Genomic DNA, 8,226 nt, shown 5'->3' on the forward strand with positions numbered 1-8,226 from the left:
CTGCCGTGGCAACTTCGTCAGGAGTTCGATCTGTAGCTTAACGCTTCGTTGTCCATATATATACCCCTAATTGGTTCCGATTGGATGGTGGGTTAATTCACCACTTCCTATTGGCTGGAATAGTTACTAGTGATTGGCTAGTGGGCGGGACTACCCGTATTTCCTAATCTAACAGTGTAATACATATTAAATGACACCGTTTTTAATACAATCATCTTAAAATCATTAAACAAAAAATACATAACAATAGCATCAAAAGTCTTACTTGAAACTAACTAATACATATAAAAACTAACATTCAATGTTGCACTAAAGGTGTCGTTTTTTCCATCGAGGGTTTGTTCTGCTGACACCAGGGAGTGTATGTCAAGCAAGACCTCCTTTCATACTGCTGAGTCTACATCATTGCATTCATTGCTATTCACTGCTGAATTTCAACTGGGAGAGTGTGAGTCCCCAATCATGATTCCTGTATAGATTGCTTTATCTGTTTAGGCATACTACACCATTATATATTTTCTTCCCTATATATGGTGATACCTGCTCTCCCCACAAGCTTCTCCCCACCATCCAAGACAGGAGGAACTGGATCTTCTCCCAAGAGGGTTGAGCAGCGAAGTTCGCCATTCATATTTTTATTATTTATGAGCACTTTGAATATTGATATTAATCACTATATATTTATTTATTTATTTATTTATTACACCTCCATTAGAAGCGCCTCACATTTTTTGTTTTACACTTGTCAGCTGTTCTGAAAGCTGATTGGCTGGAAATAAACACATTGAAAACTGCACTTTGCAAGCTGCTAAAATTCCAGGCATTACTGATTGGATAATGCCCAGAATTTTAACCAATCAGAGAGCAGGGTTTTCAATAATGCCCGGAATTTTACTGCTTTAGCCTATAATGATGGGTAGATGGGAATCCTGACAGAATTGCATGCTTCAGCAGATGTCTCCTAGATCAGGAATGGTTATGGGAAAAGCATGTACCCTGTTTGCTATATACAACTTGAAGTGATGTAAGCCATGTGTGCCTGTGGAGATGTATGGACTCCAGGGAAGAGAATGTAAGAGTAAAAGCCTGTCTTGTCAATAAACCTGTCTTGCTTGTATAAAAGTTCCTGGAGCCCTTTACTACCACCCTGAGAGCTTACACTACCAGCCAGCCGAATGCCAGCACCCTGAGAAGGTAAAGAGAGTCTGTGGCACCACATCTACACTACCTCACAGTAACACTCTTTAGGCCTCGTCCATGATGACGACGTGCTCGTGAGCGCACATGCTGCGCAATGCCAATGGGAACGTCTATACTGCTTCTTTGTATTTTGTCACACACATTGTATTTGTGATGGTGATGCTTTTAATTAAAAATCAAAACACAATTTCAGTGACAAAACACAAAGAAGTGTGACTTAGAATGCACGTGCATGGCACACCCCTCCCCCCCCACACCTGTTTTCGCTATTTGCACTAATATATTTATACTAACTGTGAATTCTTTGTGTGTGTGTCTTTGTGTGTTTCAGCATCGGGATCTTGGGGGACGCGGCTCTCTCTCCCGGTGTTCCCGGCTCCTCTCCTCCCCCTCGGTCCATCCTCTCTTTGGTGGCGCACATGCGCAGAGGCCCATGGTGCGCATGCGCAGAGGCCCACGGCCATGCGCAGAAGCTGATGGCCGTTAGTGCGCATGCGTGCTGGATGACGGGGGAGCGCGATTGTACTTGGAGGTGGACAAGGGCGTACTGTGCATGCGTTGTGGCGCCGCACGCCCATTAGTACCGTGACGTCACTTTTGTTACGGTTTTTCGTTACAACGCAATACATTTTTCCCATTAAAAACCTGTAGACGCCAACAAAGAAGTTTCACTTCAAAATGTAAAATATATAGTAAAAAAAAAAACAGGAATTTCTCCGCTGAGTCCTGGATATTAAAATGTAGCTCTCCTATAGCCCAGTACAGCCTAAGGCTGCAGTCCCAGTGCGTTCTACAGCGCACGCCTCGGCGTGTGCTGTGCGTACATGCACCGCCCCCAATCAGTCCGTGCCCAGTACCTACGTTGGCGCGCATTTGGCAGCCGCGCTGTACTGCAAGTTTTCTCAAATACAAAAAAATTGTATTTGGAATTTGCGCCGTTCAGCCAATGAGGGCGACCCAGCTACGTGAGGTCATGACCACACCCCTGCAAAACCCCAGCCACGCCCCCTCCCATCGCAATCTCTCCCTCCCAAGACCGCAGATCGCGGTGAAGCGCTGTGCACGCGCCCCCCCCCCAACCTCCCTGCCGTGCTGCAGTGCACACTGGGACCGCTGCCTAAGGCTTCATCAATAGTGAAGGCTATGGCGTGAGCTACATAGCTCGTGCCGAAACAAACTCTAGAACGGCAATGTGGTTGTGCATAGTGTGCACATGCACATGTGCTACAGGACGAGCGGCGCTTAGCAATACAAACAAGTTCGTTTTGCAAACGCAATGCTGGGGAGGAAGAGGAGTGCGAAAGCTAGCGCATCCTACTATGGACAAAGCCTTAAGCTTACTATTGTAGCCAGGTCCCCTCCAGTCCTCCGTTCCCCCCCCCCTTGCTGTGGGGGGGGGGGGTGTTGCGGGGTGTTGCGGGGTGGCGACGGGGTCACCGGCGGCTCCCTCCGCAGGGCGCCGCCATGTTCTCGGTGCTCGCGAATGCGCGGAGGCTTGCGCATGCGCAGAAGGGTTACGGTGGCCATTACGGGGATGGAGAAGTGGCAGACATGGTGCTCTGTACTGCAGGGACTGCCCACAGTTGTGCATGCGCAGCTGAGTAGCAGCGGCCATTAACATGTTGCACATGCGCAGGAGAGATTGCGCACGCAGCCCCAAGGTTAAAGAGGTCCACAAGGGACTACAGCACCCAGCAGCCCCTGGGGCTGCTTACCACCTGATGCCAGGGAGCCAATACGGTTACAGGATTCCCTGAGAGAAAAGATAAATTTTGGCACACTCAGGACAGGAAAGGCAGTTGGAGCTAGGTAAAGGTTAGGAGAGATTGTGTGTGCAGGGGTCAGGGTCCCACTGCACTAGGCCAGGTAATCCCCTAAGCTCCAGTTTGGCCCCAACTGAAGTGCTTAGAGTGTGGATGCTTTAGGGACAGGCCCTAGACTAGGGAACCTGCCCCATTAGTATTGAGTAGAGAGAGGTCTGGGACCAGGCCTAATCTAGTAGAGAGAGAGGGAGACTGTCTACAGGGTGAGACCACTCCAAATGGATAACAGCCCCCGCGGAGTCCAGGACGTCGCGGAGGAGATCGTGGATCGGCGGATCCTTTGTGAAGATATCTGTGGGCCCGGGTGCTGGAGCACCCGGCAGGTATCGTTATTAAGTGCACCAACAGAGTATATACACATTGTGGTCACTGCTGTCTCACACACCAAGGGGTTTGGGTGTGGGACTTTGGGGTGCTGGGACACGGTGTGGGGTTACGCCTTGCATGGTGCATGGGCACTTGTACTCTTAGTCATTATAGAGAATAGAGTGTTAAGAGTTATCTGTTATCTATGTTACAGTAAAGAGCCTTTATATTTTACATTGTGTGGGTGTGATTTATGTGTTGGGTCCTGTGAGGGCTCCTCCCACAAGGTTAGGATCCCTCACAGGTGGGGGCGCTGCATCATTATTATTTCTATATCACCCCAGGCTCTCCGTGGCAGAGGCTAAGGCTCAGAGGCTCAGGCCCCTGTGAGGCAACAGGTAAAGGTTGGTAGCACCAGTAGCATAATTACAGCCTACCCCCCAGATCTCACTTCTGAGGAGGGATGGGGAAGGTATGAGGAGGGATGGGGCAGGGGGGGGAGGGGGAAACAGGGCTACACTCGGGTGCCAGAGATGAAGAAAATCAGTATTTTGAACACTTTGTATGAGCAGGACATGCTCAAGCGGCAAGATACTAATTCTATTTAGTTACATTCATACAGGTTGGGGGAGGGGGAATTGTTGCTTTAAGATATTAGCTCATAAGGAAGAGTTAAAGGTCTCACCACAGGCTGATTTTCAGAACAATAAAAGTGTTTAAATCAGGAGGAAAGGTTATAACTCCCCAAACGGACTGAAGCTTCTGTTTTATAGTAATATTGAAATACGGAAAATCTTACATGCAGCAGCATTGTGTTCAGTCCCATGATCCAGCCTGAAATAACATCAATAGCATGGAAAGTTACAGATGAAGCAGCAAGGCCAGGCACTAGGGTGACCATTTGTCCCGGTTTTTGCTGGGCTGTCCCGGTTGCCCGTCCGTCCTGGGAATGTCCCGGTTTTTCTCCCTGGTACGCTGGGGAGTCGTCGACGATGCTCGGGGGGAGCGAGCGGCGGCGCCGAGGAGGAGGAGGATGCGGCAGCCGGGTAATATTTTTTCCATGTTAGTTAGAATGCCGGGGGCGGGGGCTGGGCTTTAGGGAGTAGAAGCAGGGGATTGGTTGGAGGTCAGAGGATCTCGGGGGCGGGGCTTAGTACCGGGGCCGGATGGAGTGAGCTGCTTCACAGTGAGCTGCTTCTCTGTGTGTGTGTGTGTCCTGTCTGTCTGTGTGTCCTGTCTGAGTGTGTGTGTGTCTGTCTCTGTGTGTGTGTTTGTGTGTGCTGTCTGTCTGTGTGTGTGTCATAGGAGGAGAGGAGGGAGAGGTATGAGGAGGGAGAAATATGAGGAGCTGAGGGGAAGGTATGAGGAGGGGAAGGTATTAGGAGGGGGAGATATGAGGAGCTGAGGGGAAGGTATGAGGAGCTGAGGGGAAGGTATGAGGAGCTGAGGGGAAGGTATAGGGAGGTATGAGGAGGGATGGGGAAGGTATGAGGAGGGGAGGGGAAGGTATGAGGAGGGATGGGGAAGGTATGAGGGATGGGGCAGGTATGAGGAGGGATGGGGGAAGGTACGAGGAGGGATGGGAAGGTACGAGGAGGGGTGGGGAAGGTATGAGGAGGGATGGGGAAGGTATGAGGAGGGGACGAGAAGGTATGAGGAGGGGAGGGGAAGGTATGAGGAGGGATGGGGCAGGTATGAGGAGGGATGGGGAAGGTATGAGGAGGGATGGGGGAAGGTATGAGGAGAGATGGGGGAAGGTATGAGGAGGGATGGGCGAAGGTAGGAGGGATGGGGAAGGTAGGAGGGGAGGGGAAGGTATGAGGAGGGGAGGGGAAGGTATGACTAGGGGAGGGGAAGGTATGAGGAGGGGAGGAGAAGATATGAGGAGAGGAGGGGAGGGGAAGGTATGAGGAGGGGACAGGGAGGGATGGGGACGGTATGAGGAGGGGAAGGTATGAGGAGGGGAGATATAATGAGGGGGGAGAGGGTAGGTATGAGGAAAGGATGGGGAGGGAGAGGTATGAGAGCGGAAGGTATGAGGAGAGGAGGGGAGGTATATGGAGAGTTGGGGGAGGTATGAGGGGAGGAGAAGAGGGGGAGGTATAAGGAGAGGGGGAAGTATGAGGGGGCAGGTATGAGGAGAGGAGGGGGAAGTATGAGGAGGGGAGGGGCTGTGTGTGTCACTGTGTGTGCACGTATATTGGGGAGGGAGGTTGAGTGTGGGGAGGGGAGAAAAATACATGGGGGTAGGGGTGTAAGAGAGAGGGAGGAGGAATGGGTGACTGGGGAGTGTGAGGTGGGGTGAGAGTGAGGAGGTGTGTCAGAAGGGGGAGTTCACGCAAGGCCGCTGAACCGTGGGTAGGGGGTCCCGGTGAAAACGTTCATCCTGGGCACCGGGAAAGCTGTCTGCGGCCCTGCATGGCAGTGATGTCACTGACTGCCACGAGGACAGCAAGAGACCCTATTTTGCAAAGTGTAATGTACATACAAGGTCAGGAATATCACATTTTTAAAAGTCTTAATTTTAATTAATGCCTACATTTTTTTATTTAATTTTAATTTATGTTAATTATTTATTTAATTTTAATTTGTTAATTATTTTAATTTTAATTAGTGTCTTCATTATTTATATACACACAAACACACACTGCAGGGCCCACCTCCTATACACACAGACACACACTGCAGCCCCCACCAACGGGACCTATTATGGTGCCGAGGCATCACGTGATGCCACATTGTCATGGCAACATGTCACCGCCAACATGTCATGGCAACGGGGTGCGTCACGTGATGTAATTTGTTTTATAAATAATTTTTTATTGTGTCCCGGTTTTTCATTTTGAAAATCTGATCACCCTACCAGGCACCCTTTACGAACCTTCAGCCCTGCTCCCCCTCTCAATAATTTTTTTTAAATGAATATTGTGCATATGAATACAAATTCTGCATGTTTTTTATTACAGATTTAATTTACATTAAAAAGTAGAATATGATACAGATTGTACATTCCAATTGTACTATGGCCGGGGGGTATACTTATGTGCCAGGACTCTCCCGGCTGTGCCCTCGACAGTGCAGAGAGTCGGCTGACCTGTTACATATGATGTGGTCTTGCCCTCGGGTCACCCCGCTTCGGGAAGAAATTTGAAATTGGACACAGAGGATCTTGGACCTCCCGATTCCCCTTGACCCGTGGTTGTTCTTACTGAACAGACCACTAGAGGGACTCTCAAGAGCAAATAATAAACTGAAGAAATTAACAAGCTTAGTTAATGACACTGGCAACAATTATCTAAAGATCTGGATACCCTGGCTGGCCCAAACAGACATCCCCGGGGTGGAGCGTGCCACAATATGGCATTGATAGCTCTAGATGCATTCTCCTTTGGCTAGTCAAACATCATCTTTACACAAAGTTCATTGTTAACATGAACAATAGGACAAGAGAAGTCCCAGGCAGAAAGGAATTTGAAACATACCCAATCAGGATGAGGTCTAGATACCCCAACCAAAACTGCAACTCTCTGAGATTCCCTTCCGCACCCAGAGACAGGCCCGCCCATTCCACCCTAATACCCTCTCCCCCCCTTGTCACTCCCACCCCTCCTCACCCGGCAGCACACTATACACAAACTATGAATACGACAGCAGCCGATCTACCGTGGGCTGGGTGATGTCTCGGTTAGTCTAGTCCTGTCTTGTGTTGTCTTGTTATCATTTATAATGCAATATACCTTTATTCTTTTATTATTATATAAATTAATTTGGATTTATAATTCACTTTATTTACATATGTTACTGCTGCGGTATAATCTGTTCCTGTACTTTACACCAATAAAAATTTCAAGTTATATAAAAAAAAAAAAGGTGGGTCTTAAAGGTGGATAGAGAGGGTGCTAGTCGGGTATTGAGGGTGCTTTATTACTCTTTGATAAAGCACCCTGCGTGTGAAACGCGTAAGAGTGTTTGCCTCAGTACCTTTTTGTCCATGTTTTTATATGAATAAATCCTTTTGATTATCATATCCCATTTTTTCTTTTTGTGAGACGCAATGCACCGGTATTTTTTCCCACACGGGATTTCCTGTATGGGATGTTTGTTTGCTGTATTGAATCCACCTGGGAGCACGCCATATAGGAGACTATTCCGTGGCTTGTGAGTGTTTACTGCAGTCCGGTAATGCTGTGCTTATCGTCAAGCTGGTGGCTGTAGTACCCTGAGAGCACTGTCCGACCGGCCACAATTGGAGACGCTGAGTCGCGGAGCCCGCGGGACTTCATTCATCCGAGGTCCAATCCAGCATAGCTGTTTATAAGTGCTTTGCATTCTGACGTCATAGTGCTAGCGGTTATGCAAGTCGACGACTGCACCTCAAGAGGACACGCGGAGCTGTTGACCTGCCGACCCGCGGGGCTATACAAGCATGATCGGTTACCATTTCATCAAGCCCTGAGTAAATACATTTGACTTTCACTGAGAGCTAATATTCTATTGCCACACAGACGTGAAATTATTTCTCCCATCAACAAAGAGACTTATGAGGATTACTCTATTGAGCACAGGAATTCTGAGCAGTCGTGCTCTGTGGTTTTGTTCCACTTACACAGTTCAAAAATATACATTGATAGGCTAAGAAAACATTTTTGTTGCCTGCTATGTGGAACTGGTCCTAAAGTCAGAAGGGCTATTTTTCAACCATGGTCAATATCGAGCCCCATTTAGTGGAAATACAAGACATAATGTCATATCTGAAATTTAAAACAGCCTGTCAGCCATAAAGGACATAACAAAAAATGCTACACTATTAAAGTTGGTAGGTGATCATATTTATTTCTCCTAAAGGATAGACATGACAAGGTGGGACTTTAATTCCTCCCTTAGAGCTGCACCAGAG

The sequence above is a fragment of the Ascaphus truei genome, chromosome 2 (assembly GCF_040206685.1).
Source record: "Ascaphus truei isolate aAscTru1 chromosome 2, aAscTru1.hap1, whole genome shotgun sequence".
NCBI classification, from domain to species: Eukaryota; Metazoa; Chordata; class Amphibia; order Anura; family Ascaphidae; genus Ascaphus; species Ascaphus truei.